At 37.6% G+C, this 15943-nt stretch overlaps 1 long non-coding RNA gene across 1 annotated transcript in view; it reads left to right on the top strand.

Annotated features, from left to right (window-relative positions):
- LOC106025926 (uncharacterized) overlaps positions 1-15943 on the top strand; it is a 170601-nt gene that overhangs the window by 19103 nt on the left and 135555 nt on the right. The window lies entirely within an intron of this gene.

Here is a 15943-nt window from a genome sequence, read left to right as displayed (position 1 = left end):
GGTTGAGTGTCTTAATAGATGTGTGGTGAGTTGAAGAAATGCCAGTGTGTTAGTCAGTTTTCCAGGTGGTAACAAAATACCTGAGAGAATCAACTTACAGGGAGGAAAGACATGTTTTGGCTTGTGGTTCAGGCGTTTTAGTCCATGGTCACTTGGCCCCGTTGCTGTGGGCCTATAGTGATGCAGAAACAATACGGTAGAAAGAAATTGTTGAGGAAAGCTGCTTACCTCATAGCAGCTAGGAAGGGATGAGGGAAAGTGGGATAGAGAAAGGCAGGAAGAGCTAGAGAGGAAGATGCTGTGGACAAAATATGGTCCCAAGAGCATATGCCCAACCTCCTAATTTTCTATCGCTTCCTAATAATGCCATTTAATTGTAAGTCCATTGATAGATTAATTCACTGATTAGACCACTCTATGTATCTCATAAAAAGTTCTGTGTTTGTACTTTTGCACTGCCCTATTTAACTTACCTTAACGTTTTCATGGACTTCATGGGTATGTTATATTCTTAAGCTGCTTTTAGAAATTGCTTTGGAAGCAGCAGGATGAGCAGGTACATTGGCCAGGAGACGCCTAGTCATGAGGTTAGGAAGTGGGTATCTGGGTGGTTATTTGCCTTCCAAGGAGACTGGTAATGGCACTGTTAGTGTTCCCTGACACCTAAGGAAAAACCTGCCAACCATTCTGTTTGTCCACTGCCTTCCCTTTCTCTGGAGCCATTAAAACCCAAAGCAGCAGGTTCTTCTCATTGAAAACCTTGGCAAAAAAGCAGAGAGACTGGGCACCATTGGTGGCCAGGAAAAATTCTGCTCCCACTTAGAAACTGGGCCACAGTTTACCGTGGTTGCAATGGCTTCTCTTGCTTCTTGCAACTCCTGTCCCACTCTGTGACATGTTACTTCTATGGTGTGTTTAGAACACATTGTGCTAGACATGCTGACAGCAGTATGGCATGTTGACAGAGCTGGCCAGTGGCTACCAGTCTCCTGGATGGTTGCCTGTCCTCTGCCTGGAAGCCTTGTCATGTGTGATATGGCAGAGTCCAGTTTCTAGAGGAAAAGTCCTTAGGGATTTAGATGAAATCTTGTCTTATTCCCCAACGCATCTGAGCAGGCAGCAATTGTAATTAATACTTGATGAATCATGCCCACTGGAGAGGTAAATCTGGCAGCCCAAGGTTCTGAAGGGGTGGAACACATGGTGTCAGTTGGGTGCTAGCCGTGCTTGCTGGTGGAGAATTTGCTTTACTTATTTTGGCCTTGCGGTAGTCAAGGATAGAAGCCCAGAAATAAAACAGTACCCTAAAAGTTGCCTCACACATCTCTGAACACTTTTCTTTCTCCTATAGGGGACTCATCTCAATTCAGAGTTGATCCAATGTATTTTAGCAGCTGAATAAGATGTTTTAAAATTTTTCATTTAGTTGAAGTATAGTATGTGTATTAACTGTTGTTACTTTTATTATTTTGTTATGAAATTTATACTTTTTCATAAAATTAAAAAAGCTAAAAACATATGAACCATATTTTGACGAATTCTCTGGCTCGTGTGTAACATGCACATCAACAAATGAAGTGTTTCTAGCATTCTAGAAATTCTATTAAGCTACAGAGGGCACTGTCCTGATGCCTAATACCCTAGGTTAGTTTTGTCTGTTTTTGAACTTGATGTTAATAGAATCGTCAAGACCTACACTTTTGAGCACAGCTCTTTTTTTTTTTTTTTTGGCTGAGCACCATATCCATGAAACTTGTCTGTATTATTTGTGTGTGGTTGTAATCCTTTCATTCTTTTTTGCTCGATGGCATACCATGTGTACCATAATTTATTTGCCTGCTTATCAGTTCCATGCTGAACCATGAGACAGAAAGAAAAATTGGTACTACTGACTCTATCATTATTTGAAAATTTGATATTTTTTTCCTGAGCTTTTGCACTGATCTTTTATTTTAAAAATACTACTCTGCCATAAAGAAAGTAAACTTGAGTCGCTTGTGGGAAAATGGAAACACCTTGAAATCATAATGTTAAGTGAAATAAGTCAGATACAGAAGTTTAGTTTCTTTTATATGAGAAACCAAAGTATAAATAAGGAGCAAAATAAAAGATAATACGAAGTAGGAAGCCAGATCATTCTCAGTGGGAAGGAGACCGGGAGATTGAGGGAGGAGGAGGACAAGGGGTTGTGAAAAGCGATGAAGAAATGTTAGGTTCTTGTACCAGCTCCTCAAGAAATGTGGGTTCTGCAAGCATGTACTAATGAAGAAATAAATGTGAATTTCTGTGTAAAAAACCACATTAAAATATCATTTATCCTGGCTATGCAGTATTTTTGAGACTTTAATTTCATTCAGAGGAGTCTTTCACTTATTTACTCTGGTCCCATCTCTGTCTGACTTCTCTGGATGGACATGTGGATTGTCTATAGTTTTTGGCAATTATGCTGCTATGAACATTTCTGAACATGTCCCATGGTATACGTATGGATGTATGAGTATATGCATGTGTGTGTGTTTCAGTAATTAGATACCAACAAGTATAATTTCTGCCATCAACTTTTTCATGAAAGGATGGAGTATAGGACTATAGGGTTTTATTTTCCCTCCCACGTACCACCCTTTCCCTTCAGAATGCTCTGAGAATTCATCTGGCCCTAATTTGGCTGGAGAGACTTGGGGGAGTTGAACCACTGCACTCACTGGTATCGTCCCTTGAACTTGGGGAAGCCGGGGGACCAGTGATAGGTAAGGTAAGTGGACACCTGACTGGAGAGAGTCCTTCAGACTCCCTATTTACTTATGTATAATTACGTGATTTTCACATATCTATATATAGATATATATGTATAATTTTACTCAATGTTATGATTGTTTTCTAAAATATTTTCTAAAAGGTTCATTTTATTGAAGGCTTGGTTGTCAGATAATGGGCTTTTGAAGTAATGACTCATGAGGCATCATAGCTATATGTATCATCAAAATATATGGTATTATTCAAAGGAGATGGCAATTGGAGGTGGGGCCTAGTTGAAAGGAGTCGATTATGAGTATGTGACCTTAGGTACTCTGTTTTGTCTTTAACCTCTTCCTTTCTGGCTCTTTCTATCTTTCCCTACTTCCTCACTGCCATGAGGTGAGCAGCTTTCTTTCTCCACTCTACTCCACTAGATATTTATGTCTCACCACAGACCTAAAAGCAATGAATCTAGATGACCATTAACTGAAACCTCTTACACTATAAGGCAAAATGCATCTTTCTTCCCCTTAAGTTGTTAGGTATTTTGTCACAGTGATGAAAGGTTTATTAACACTCAGATTTCCCTAATGTTTTCAACTTTTTCCAACTTGAAACAAAAGGAAATGTGTTAAAATGTCTCATTATAGTTATGATTTTGTAACTCCTCCTTTATTTAGCTTAGAACTTTGGTCTTGATAGCTTAGGATTCTGCAGCAAAGTTTACTTTGAAATGGCATTTTTTCTCTTTGAGGTTAACAACAAGGAAACAAATATCTTTTACTACCATTTTTATTCAATGGAATACTAAAAGTTCTAGCCAGCAATAAGGCAAAAGAAAAGGGGACATACAGTTTGTAAATGAAGAAATAAAGCTGTCTTTGTTTGTAGATTATATGATAGTCCATGTAAAAAAATCCCAAAGGATCACTAAAGGGATTTTAGAATTAATAAGTGAGTTTAGCAATATCATAGAATACTAGGCCAATTATCAAAAGTCAAATATAACTGGGCATGGTGGCCCACACCTGTAATCCCAGCACACAGAAGGCTGAGGCTGGAGGATTGCTGTGAGTTTGAGACCTGGGCTACACAGTGAATTCAAGGCCAGCCTGAACTGCATAGTGAAACCCTGTCTCAAAAAGAGGGGGAAAAAGTCAATTATATTTTGTATATTAGCAATGAACATTTAGAATTAGAAAATTTAAAACACAATGCTATTTTCAATAGGACTAAAAATATTTAGATGTAAATCATATAAAATCTGCATGGGATCTCTGTGTTGGAAACTACATAACAATGATAAAAAAAGAAAAAAAACCCCGACAAGTTCTAAACCCCGACAAGTTGGAGGGCTATGCCATGTTCATAAATTGGAAAAAATATTATGTAATCAATTTTTCAGCCTGGCATGCTGGCTTATGCCCTTAATCTCAGGACTCAAGTGTGGGAGCCGCTGAAACTGGAAATTGGTCACATGTGCTGATCACCTGAGGCAGCCATGTGGACAGACTGACTTTTCCGATCCAAGAACGTGAGATGCCCTGAGGAAGGCTAAGCAATCAAGTTATTAGGCAGAGGGGTTTCAACTAACAAGAGCCTCCTCAGTGCATAGATAAAATGCACTGCAGTCATTGAGCAGTTCCTTTTCTTCCATCTGCAGTGAGTGCTCCTGCTGACCTCAGCTATCTGAATTCTGACCCATCTTCATTTCTTCATCCTCTGCCATCCTTCACCCTGGGGATTTTGAGAGCTGTACTGGACACAGTCCTCAGGGAGGCTGAACAGGAGGGTTGCACAGTTGAGTTTAGTGACTGAGTGAAGCCCTGTCTCAAAATAAAGAATAAAAAAGAGCTGGGATATAGCTTGGTGCAAAGGCCCTGAATCCAATCTCTAGCATTACACATATACACAAAGTTATCAGTTTTGCCTAATTTGATCATTTAAAATTTTTTTAAAATTTTATTTTATAGAGAATAAAACCAAGCAAAACAAAACAGAATAAAGCCAATCAAAACAAGACAATGTAAGTGACACAAGATTTCAAAATAAGACAATAGGAAATCAACAATACCATAATGCCTTGTTATCTTCAAAAAGCTGCCCTTACCTTTAAACATAGTACAATCAATCAAAACAGAAACAGAATAAAACCGATAAAAACAAAACAATGAATGCAATACAGGACTTCAAAACAAATAATAATAAATCCAAAATGGCTACCATAATGTATCTTGTTAGCTTCAAAATAGCATGCCATAATATACCACAAAATCAAACAAGATAAAACAAAATAAAACCTAACCAAATGAAACAATGAGAATGATAAAGGATTTCAAAACAAGATAATAGGGAATTAACACCTTCAGAAGGAGACTCCATATATACATTGCTATTGTTACCCTCTGACTAAATGATCAGAGGATCATATTTTAGACCTGCAAAGTCAATGAAACACTAAACACTGCAAGGATTAAATTATCTTTTCCCTCATTAAGCATCATCACAGCCTGTGTTTCTCTAGATCAGCTGGTTACTTACCAGGGTGGGACACTGGCTCTTCTTGTGTCCCTGCCCGTATGCCAGAAGGGGCGGGCATGTGGTTCTCCCTTAGTAAGCCTGCACATGGTACCAACTCACAGGGTGGTCTTAGCTTCTTGTTAACTTCTTGTTCCCCTGCCCTGCCTCAATCTTTGTATTTACACAATTCCACTCAAAATTTCAGTGACACTTTTATAATATGTATGGATAGGCAAATAAATATAGTAGACAAATGAATTTGGAAAAAGAACAAAGACGACACACATTACCTGATTTCAAAACATATTGCAAAGTTACAGTAGCCAAAAAGTTAGAGTTAGTGAAATGATAGACATATAGAGTAAAGCAACAGAATTGGGAATACAGAAGTATACCCACAAGTACACAATCAATTGAGTTAGGACAAAATTACGTAGCCATTAAAGACAGTCTTTTCAACAAGTACAGGAAAAGGTAGATGTACATAATTGAAACAAAACAAAATGAAATAATATTTGGCACATGTATTACACAAAACTATAAAACTGTTAACTTGTAAGCTTCTAGAAGAAAATAGGAGAAAATCTGTATGACTTGTGGTTTGACAAAGCTTTTAAAAAATTTTTACATTTATTTTTTATTAGTACATGTTTGTGATACATGAAGATTACATCCATCATGGATAGTAGATACATGTACATGACACATCTTAATTCTTTTCACTTCTCCTTCTCCTCTTTTTACCTCCCATCCCCTCACCCTTCATCTCTTAATCCCCTTCCTATTTATAAAAGATCTGCATCTCTGGTTGCTTTTAATTATCATTTATTTTGATGGTTAATTTATTTATACTTTGGATTTCTTGTGTAAGAGAAACCATATAATATTTAAAGTTGTGTTTCTGATTTACTTCACTTAAAATTACCTGGTTTCAATGCATATCAATTTTGCCTCAAATGACTCAAATTTACCATTCTTTGTAGCCAGGTAGTATTCCATTGTGTATAAATACCACACTTTACCTGTGCATCAGTTGATGGGCTTCTTCCAAGAGGTAGCTATCATAAATTGTGTGACTGTAAGCATGGATGTGCTTATATCACTGTAATATGATGTCTTTAACTCTCCACACTGATTTCCAGTGGTTGTACTAGTTTAGATTCTTATCAACAATGAAGAAAGATTCCTTGTTTACCTTGCAGCCTTGATAGTATTTGTTATTATTTGTTTTCTTAATGAAAGTGTGGTTCAGCTTTGATAATCCTGAGTTCATTTTTTGTTTAGTTAATCTATTTGTGAAAGGCAGATATTGAACTAACCTACTACTATTCTTCATGTATATTTGATGTTTTATGTCCAGTAGAGTTTGTTTTATGAAGTTAAATGCACCGATATGTGATGAATCTATATTTACAGTTTTTCTCTCTCTGCTGAGTTGTTCCCTTAGGTAACATGTAATGACCTTTTTCGCATCTTCTGATCAGTTGTAGCTTTCAGTCTACTTTGAGAATAAAATTGTTCTTTTGTGCTTGCTTTCAGGATGTTGGTAGATGAAACATTGTTTTCTATGTTTTAAATTTTGGTCTATAAGTTTCTTTTTAATTAGATGAATTTCTTGAATGCAACATACTGTTGCATTTTGCTTTTTGATTTAACCTGCCAATTTGTGCCTTCCAATGGTGGAAGTGAGGCCATTTGTACTGAGTTATTTTCCAAAGGTATTGGCTTGTTCTTGTTGTTGCATTCTTTCCCTGTTGTTGACTATTTTATTTTTTTCTTTTTGCTTAACTGCTTGCCTTGCTTCATGTATTCCTTTTATCTGACCTTTTTACTTTTTTGGCTTTGTTGTCTGTCTATGATATTCTTGAGAACTTTTTAGAGTGCTGGTTTAGCTTTCCCTTGTCTCTTAGATTGTGTTTTTGTGAAATGACTCTATTTCTCCTTTAATTTTGATAGTTTTGCAGGACATATTAGTCTAGTTTGCAAGTTTTTTTCATTTCTTTTTGGGCTTGAAATACTTTATTCTAAGCTCTCCCAGTATTTTAAAGTTTGTGTTGAGAAATCTGCTGTAATCCTAATGAGTTTGCCTTTAGAGGTGATTTTTTTTTTAACCTTTTTGGACAGCTTTCCCAATTCTGTCATTATGCAGGACTTCTGGAATTTTGAGTGTGGTGTGTTGTGCTTCTTTCATCGTAGTTATTTGATATTCTGTAAGCCTTGCTTACCTGTATGTTGAGTTTTTTCACCATATTTAGAAAGTTTTCTGCTATGACTTCTCTAAACAGATTTTCTGCTTTCTTATTTCTCTCGGACACAGTTAGCATTAGAAGTCTTCTTCACTTCATCTAGTAGCTGTTTGAATTTGTTTTTCTACTCTCCTCTCATTTTTTAAGGCTTCTCTGTGTAAATAATCATGTACTTTCATTTTATCCTTGAAACCCTGTCTTCATGTTCGTCATATCTGCTCTTTATATCTGCTCAGTAGAATTCCTTATTTCCAGGATAATTGTTTAGCACCTTTTGCTGAGTCTCTTTCTTTTATAAATTTGTCACTCATGTTTTGAATCATTTTGCTCAGTTCTACAAATTTTTTCTCCCCAAATCCCATTGGTCAGTTTGTTAGTTTCTCTGTCTTTTTAAAATATCTTTTTTGAACTTATTTCTTTGCTTCTTCTTTAATCATTTAGTACAACTCAGCGATTTGGTGCTGGCTTTTCTCTCTGTTGATGCCCTATGGATCTGCTTTGAGAGACTTGGGGGTCTTTGGAGGAACTGTTGTTTAAGAACAGGAAGAATTTATTGAGAGAAAGAAAGCTTCTGTCTGAGAGAGACAGAAGAGGGCCCCAAAAGTAGGTTGACAACTAGCCCTACTTCTGAAGGTGTTTTATTGAGCAAAGTCACAAAGTGAGGTAGGATTAAAATAGGACAAGAACTATAATTGATCAATAAGATTACAAGTATAACCACTTAGGTAATATTGATCTAATGGAAAAATCATAAGATGAATGTGAGGTGAGACAAAATTATGGTCATCTAATAAGTACACAACAAGTATGGTCTCTGGAATATTGATTAAATGAGCATCACATGGGGAAACAAGTCACTTAGCAAGTGTGTGTGGGCCAGACAAGGACTTTCCTGGAAGGAGTGGGTTAAAAGAGGTCCTCTACCCCAAGATGACTGATGCCTACTTGGAATATCAATCACTGATCTTCATCCCTAGGGGAAGTACATGCGTGAGTAGTTCTTTTTCTTGAAGTCTGGCCTTAAATGAATAGCCGTTAGAGGCATTTTGTTCCTTTGATTTTTTTATGTTCCTATATTTTTGGGAGGAACTGAGGTTTGAGGGTAAACAGAATGAAAGAGTGTATTGTTCATAAGAATGTCTATTTAGTAAAGTTCTGTTTTCTATTGATGTGTTCTTGGCTTTATTTATCAAGAGGCATTGTTTTCCATTTCATTATGTTAAATTTAATTGGGTTGGACGCTTTACTGTATGTAAGAAGAGAATGTCTACTGGATTTAACAGCCTCAACTAATAAAATCATGCATTAATCAGAAGCATTAAAACTTGATTTGATAACTTCTCCCTTTGTTATTGCTCCCTACAGAATGTATTATTTGCTAGTTGTGGTTCATCAGTGATGTAAAGGATAGGAAGAAGGAGAGAGGAAGGGGGAAACAAAGGAACTATGTCAGTGGGAAGAAAGGGAGCTATGAAAAGTGTCAGTGAGTAAGGAATAGACAGGAGGCTGGACTCTTTTGGAATTATTTTTATAACTAGGGTAAAGGGCTAGTGTTAAGAGTACTTGTGTAGGCAGGGGGAGGTATGTAGATGGGTGGGGTTGTGAGATTGTCAGAACTTTGTGATATATCTGTAGATATTTTGTCTGAATCCTTTATACCCAATTACTCTGGGTTATTCTGAGCACCCTTGAAAGGCACCATTTAATTTGTAGCATTGGTTAATTTTTGTTCTCTACTATGGTTATATAGACTCCTGTTGTATTGTGCCACTAGATAGATGAATAGGAGGAGTGGGGAGATCATGAACAAAAGAGGAGAAAAAATAATGGGGAGATCAGTGGGTAAAAAAGTATAAGAGAAGAAGCACTAAAAGAGGGAGCAGGTCAAAGGGGAAGCATTGAAGAATAAAGTGCAGTATCTTAACAGTACCAATAAAAAAGCAAGAACCAAAGGAAAAGAAAAAACAAAAATGAAAATAGAAGAAGAAAAAAAACCCAAACAAACAGACAAAAACAACCAAGATGACCTAAATCAAACAAAGAAGAAAGAAAAGCATAACTACACCAACCAAAACAAAAACTGAAATAAGAATAAACATCTGCATACAGTTGTTACGGAATTAACTGAGTGTCCATACAACTCCCTCTACACCGGGAGCTGTAATCTAATTGTAGGCAGCCAAGTGGTGTCCCCTAGGGGCCAGACAGTTGCTTGCTGGAGACTGCGAGGGCTGTTGCCCTCTGAGCATGGCTGCAAGCTGTGCTATGGGCACAACCCACTGCAGGCCTTCATGGATTCAACTACCTTAATCTTTCCTTGCCTAACACAGTGGTGCCTTGATTTGAGGACAGAGCAAAGTTTTCTGTACATACCTGGCATCTGTTCGCAAACTGAGGTATTACTATATATGGCCAAAGACACTGACCCAGGTATTCACCCTATCTCTGGCTGCAGACATCTGTCTCAGTCCTTGCCACAGAACCTAATACCCTCAGCTGAGGATCCCCTTTGCCACTGTAAGGTGCTGGTCAGGAGCTCACAATGTCTCAGGCCCTTCTTGTGTTTGGGAGACAACTAGAGAGCACTCATTCTGTGCTGGCTTTGCCAATTGCCATCTGATCTTGGTGCCATACTGTCTCTCCTCTCACGGATCCCTGTGCCTCTCACTACTTCATGTTCTTGCCATCTTGTGTCTCTCTGCCTTCGGCAGCCCCAGCCAGGATATGCTGGAGATTCTTGCTGGCAATCGTGGGTCAATGTTCCTGTTGTGTGTGGGGAGAATGGGCAATGTATTTTGTTTTTTCTTTCTGTTGGGCAACCTTTTCCCCTCCCCACAGTCCTGTTGTTTGCTGGTGCTGGAGCACTATTATTGACAGAGTGTGGGTGTACAGTGATTCATCCTGCCCCATTCTGTTGTCAGCTTCTCTGTTTATGGTGCACCCGCCATGCTAGTAGGGAGATGAGAGTGGCTGTGAGTCCATTCAGTCAGCCAGACCGGCACTGAAGGGTCGGTCTCTCCCTCAGTCCAATCCCTTCCCAAGATCCAGCATCAAAGAATAAGGCAAATATTCGTCAGTTCATGGTGATATAGATGACTGAACAAATAAATCCATATAGGAGAAAGGATAACTCTTTCATACAGAAGACTTCCTTTGAATAAATATAGAAGGACTGAAGGAAATAGAATTACTGGGATACGGCAGTGATAAATGCCGCTAGTAAGACCTATGATGAATACTAAAATTAGTGGGTGAAATTTTAAGGAGAAATAGATACTTGTGTAGTGTGAGTAATATCTCCCTCAATATTTAATAATTATCATGGTTTTAATACATGTCCACAAATTCTTCAGTATTCCAATGGGATGCAGTTTAATTCCTCTTGGATTTAATGACTAATTTTTAACAATAGGGCTCGAAGAAGGACAAGTATTAACTTTATAGTGGAACACATTTGCACACACTACCTTATTCAAGTGAACAAAGTTAGCATCATCAGACATGTGAAGTCATGAGAAAGGTACATTATTCCATGGTGTTCTTTCCCCAGAATCCACAACCTCAAGCTAATCGTGAGGAAATAATAGGTAAACTTGGAAGAAGAAGCATTCTATAAAGTACCTGACCATACTTTTCAGAATTCTCAAGGTTGTGAAAGATAAGAAAAGTAGCCATTTTACATTGAAGGAGAAAAGGAGACTGAGATGTGGCATCTTGAATTGAATCCTGGAACTCAGAAAGGGCATTAGTAACAATATCAATGAATTCTGCATAAGACCTGTGTTTAACTTAGCAATGTCTTACTTTTGGTAACTGTACTACAATGATTATGTAAGATATTGATGTTAGCAGAAACTGGATGATAAAACCTCAATGCACTCCCCATGTGAAGGTTGCAACTGTTCTCTTCATTTAAAATTATTGCAATATAAAAAATAAAAGTGTAGCCAACAATAGTTACCTTTGTGAGGAACCACAGAGATGATTCTCCTTGACAAGAGCAACTATCTTCGTTTTGGATAAACTTGGTTCTATCTCCATGTATTGATATGTATAGAGCTGGCTGGATTGTTTGTCCCTTCAATTGGCTTTAAAGCAATGTAAATTGGGCTGGCTGAGGAACTGATGTGTAATCTGTGAGGCAGTCACAGGTCAGTGTTACCCCATCCAGTGACTCCCCAAATGTGTGATTGAGCCAGGGCTAGATGGACAGCTGTGCTCCATGCTGTTAGCTGGGACTGAGCCTCGAGAATGAGGCTATGACTTCCCAGGGCAAAAAGGATTGTACATCAGAACTGAAGCACCGACCCCAAATTATCAGTTTTGTTATGCAGACTGCTCTCTCTGCATTTCTTGCCCTCTGTTTATTGCAGAGGTGATCTCAGATGTCCTACCTAGCCCAGCTCACAGTAGTTATGGCAGTCATGTATTTCTCACCACTTTTACTGTCACTCATCCCTGAAGCACTCCCGTTATGGAGAATTAATAAAACCTAGGTTGGGCTTTGGGCGAGGCCTTTGTTCTGATGAACCACCATCTTGGCTGGACTTAAAACTCCTTGGCTCCCAACTGTATATGTATCTTAATGTCTTTCTTCTCCCAGTGGGTTGCACTGAACGTGGTAGATTTGAATTAACTCATTTAGAATTCCAATAACTTTTCTTTGGGATTACAGTTATAAACCTTCCTGCACCACAACAAGGACAGAAAAGGGTTCTCTATAACCTTTTCCCTATAAATAACAGAACTGTGGTAGTATGCTCCCTTTGCTGGTTTTATTATTAACAATACCTCCCTCTAATATCCTCTGGCTCTTTCTAAGAGTTTCTCTTGTTTTCTTTCACATATGCTTGCCACTATTGTTCCCTTGACTGCAAATCATTCCTGCTGTTGTAGCTTCATTTTGTTGGACATGGCTACCAATTATTATGGTCTAGCCTTGAATGGGGGAAGCTTGTTCATCTCCAGAATGCTCTGGGATTGTTTCTTAACCTATCACATCAAATTAGAATGTACACTGTAGTTTTTAATGGTATGACTGAGGTATTAATGAGATATAACAGAATAGAGAATGCAAAACTAGACCCATACATTTAGAGTCAATTGTCTTCTAATCTAGTCAATTCATTAGGCACCCAAAGTCTTTTCAACAGTGTTTCTTTTCTTCCTGGAAATATTGGATATCCATAGTGGTAAAATATAAAACAAGTTTTAACCTCACAGATAAGAAATGGTTTTTCAATATTTCTTAGACCTAAATATAAAATCCAGACTATCGCTGTTCTACAAGAAAAGATAAGAAAATATCTTTGTGACTTCTGCCTTGGCAAGGCTGCTTGGACAGGGCACAAAGAGCCCTAAAAGAAAAAAAATGTTGATAAATTGGATTTCACCAGAATTGAAAATTTCAAATACACTGTTAAGAAAATGAGCACATAAATCATAGACTGAGAAAAACATTTGTAACACAAATATGTGTTAAAGTCTTCATAGACAGATTATATTTAAGACATGCTATAAATCAACAAGAAAAGATATACAATCCAATACAAAACTGGCAAAAGTCATGAGTAGATATTTTATAAAAGATCGTTGATGGCTGATAAGCATGTTAAAAGGTACTCAACATCATTAGTCATCAGATAAATACAAATTAAAATACTATACAAAGATACTGCTAGAATGACTGAAAAAAAAACACAAAATAAAAAACAGAACACACTAAACATTCATGAAGATTTGTTGCAACTGGAACTCATATGCAAGGGTAGAGTGGTCCAACAACGCTGGATAACTATTTGGAGGTCTCTAATAAAGTTAAGTACATGTGGTCCAACAATTCCATTCCTAGGCATTTACTTCAGAGGAAAATCAACACGTCCCGAAAGACTTGTAGCAACTGAATGTCTATCAAAAGAAGAATAAATAAATGAATAGTCTCATGTTCTACTAGAGAATGAACTACTTATTCATCCAACAGTATGGATGAATCTCAAGTATATTGTGCTAAATGATAAAATTATACACAATAGGGTATACAGATAGTTAATGATTCCATTTATAGTAAGCCCAGTAAGATGTACAATAAATCTAGCATGAGAGAAATCATCATTGGATGATTTGAATGTTCCTTTTGGATTGAAATTTTCTGTCCTGTCTGGATAGTGGTTATGTGGATGAATGCAGTTTCCAAAGCACATCGAACAGAACACTTATTTCCTATGTATTTTATTGTTTTTGATCATATTACAATTTTAAAAAGTCCTAAATATATATTCCTACATCCTGTCCTTGGAACTTAAATTCAACTGGTTTGGAACTAGGAGATGTTGATAACAGCCAAATTTGAGAATCATTGGTCAAGAGAATCATAAAATTATTGGCAATTACTATTTTAATGTGCCTTAGTATTTATTTAGCAAAGTTACCTAGCTTGTCATGACTTTAAGAAACCAAAGAGAACTCATAAACTACTTAGTCGAAGTATGAAATTGGTAATACAAGTAGAGCACAGGTTTTCCTGACTCTGAAAACAGTTTTCTTTTTCTTTTCTTTTCATTTATCAGTTGAGTGACTTGGGTAATAAGAAATGAAAAATAAGAAGGCCAGGTGAGATCTAATTACTTCACTAAGTGATATATATCTGTTGTGTAATAGTCACGGTGGTACCCCATTGTATGGGTGCTGGGAAAACGGAGATAACAAATCTGACTTCAAGGCATTTTCTGTTCAAAGAAATACCTAAACCAGCAAATCAGTATGAATATTGCCTTGAATGCTATGAAATCCAGACCTAACCTCAAAGAAATTAAAGGAATCTTTTTTTGGGGGGGGGGTTCCCCAAAAGCAGGGTTTGTGACAAAGACATAGGTGAGAAGAGTTTATCTGAGAGCAAATCTCAAGCAGTGTGATAAGTGAATGGGACAGTGAGAGAGGGAAAGGAGAGAAGCCAAGGCTAGGAGAGTTTGTGAGCAGGCTTCTGTTGTGGGGAGAGAGCACGCAGTTCCACCAAGCACTATAGACAGAGTGGAGCTCAGCTGGAGTCCATTGGGCAAGCAAGACAGGTGAAAAAAATAAATCCAGTAATTCCTAACCCTGGGAAGTCCCTGCCAAGTGGGCGGAGCAGTGAGATGTGGAGTGTCATTTGTGTGTAGGGGGGCAGTCTGTGGAAATCTGAGGGATGTGGGGCAGGGAGGAAGGACATCCACAAGATCTGCTAGGATCCCCATGGATCTACATTTCCAGTACCAGTGAAATTATTGCATGGGTTACCAAAGAGAAGGGCTTTCCACATAAAAGAAGCAGAATGTACAAAGGTGAAGAACTTTAAAAAGAATATTTTTCTCTTTCATTATTGAAAATCTATTTTACATTTTGGATCTTATTACTCTTTCTGCATTTTATTATTATTATTATTTTCACACTAGGGAGACAATATGATATTTATAAATGAGAGTTTGATTTATTTCACTTATAAATACAGGCTCAAGTTGCCTCCATTTACCACAGGATTATCCTTTTTTTGTAGCTGAGGAATATTCCATTGTATAGAAATATCACTAAGATAACATTGTGCAATATATTAACTAGTGTTGATTTCTTACTTTTTAAAAAAATTATGTATTATTCCTATTTTTTTTCTGTTTGCTTTTTAAAATAAAAAAGAATATGTTAAATTCTGTGACTTACGATGGAGGCTTTTGCATGTAAAGGTGTCTGTGTGTGTGTGTGTGTGTGTGTGTGTGTGCGCGCGTGTGCACGTGTGTGTAGGAGTCTAGTTGGAGAGAGTCTGGGGAAGAGGCATATACTGAAATGTAAGGTTTTCTATTCTGTATTCATGACTTTTAAGTTCATCCTGATGGCAAAGAGATTTTTTTGAAGGGTTTTTAATTGTCGAGTAAGATCAGGTTTACAGTTTTAGAATGATTAGTCTGAACGTTTGTGTGGAAAGCAGATTAGAGAGTGTGAGATTAAAATCATTAAAACCAGTTGGGATCTTGTTAGAATAAGCAAGAGAGGGGTGGTTGGTGGCAGCACTAAGATGGTGCTAGGCAGGGTGGTAAGAACTGCCTGGGAGATGCAATGACCAGGACTTGCCTGGGGATAGGGATGGGGAAGGGAAGGTGAGAGAGGCAGAGTAAAAATGGCTGATGAAGAGAGGAAAATAAGGTGTGATTGTTAATTCTGGCATGTCAACTTCATGGGGTTAAGAAATGCTCAGCTGGATTAGTGGCGCATGCTCCTACGTATGGCTGAGTAAGTCATGGGGAGGCCAATGGTACTATATGTGGTTTCTGGCTCCTTCTTCCCTATCACTGTTCCCCATTCTGTTCCCCATCATAAACTAAATAGTTCTGTTGCTCTTCTGCTACGATGGTTCTGCAGGGACAATCATAAGGAGAGTAGGCAGGGATGTAGGATGTAAAGTGACTGAAATGGCA

This window comes from Cavia porcellus, unplaced genomic scaffold (assembly GCF_034190915.1).
Source record: "Cavia porcellus strain 051 isolate PalLab524CR breed Dunkin Hartley unplaced genomic scaffold, mCavPor4.1 scaffold_11, whole genome shotgun sequence".
Classification (NCBI taxonomy): Eukaryota; Metazoa; Chordata; class Mammalia; order Rodentia; family Caviidae; genus Cavia; species Cavia porcellus.
The sequence above is the reverse complement of the archived record's forward strand: the minus strand, read 5'-3'. Positions and strand labels throughout refer to the sequence as shown.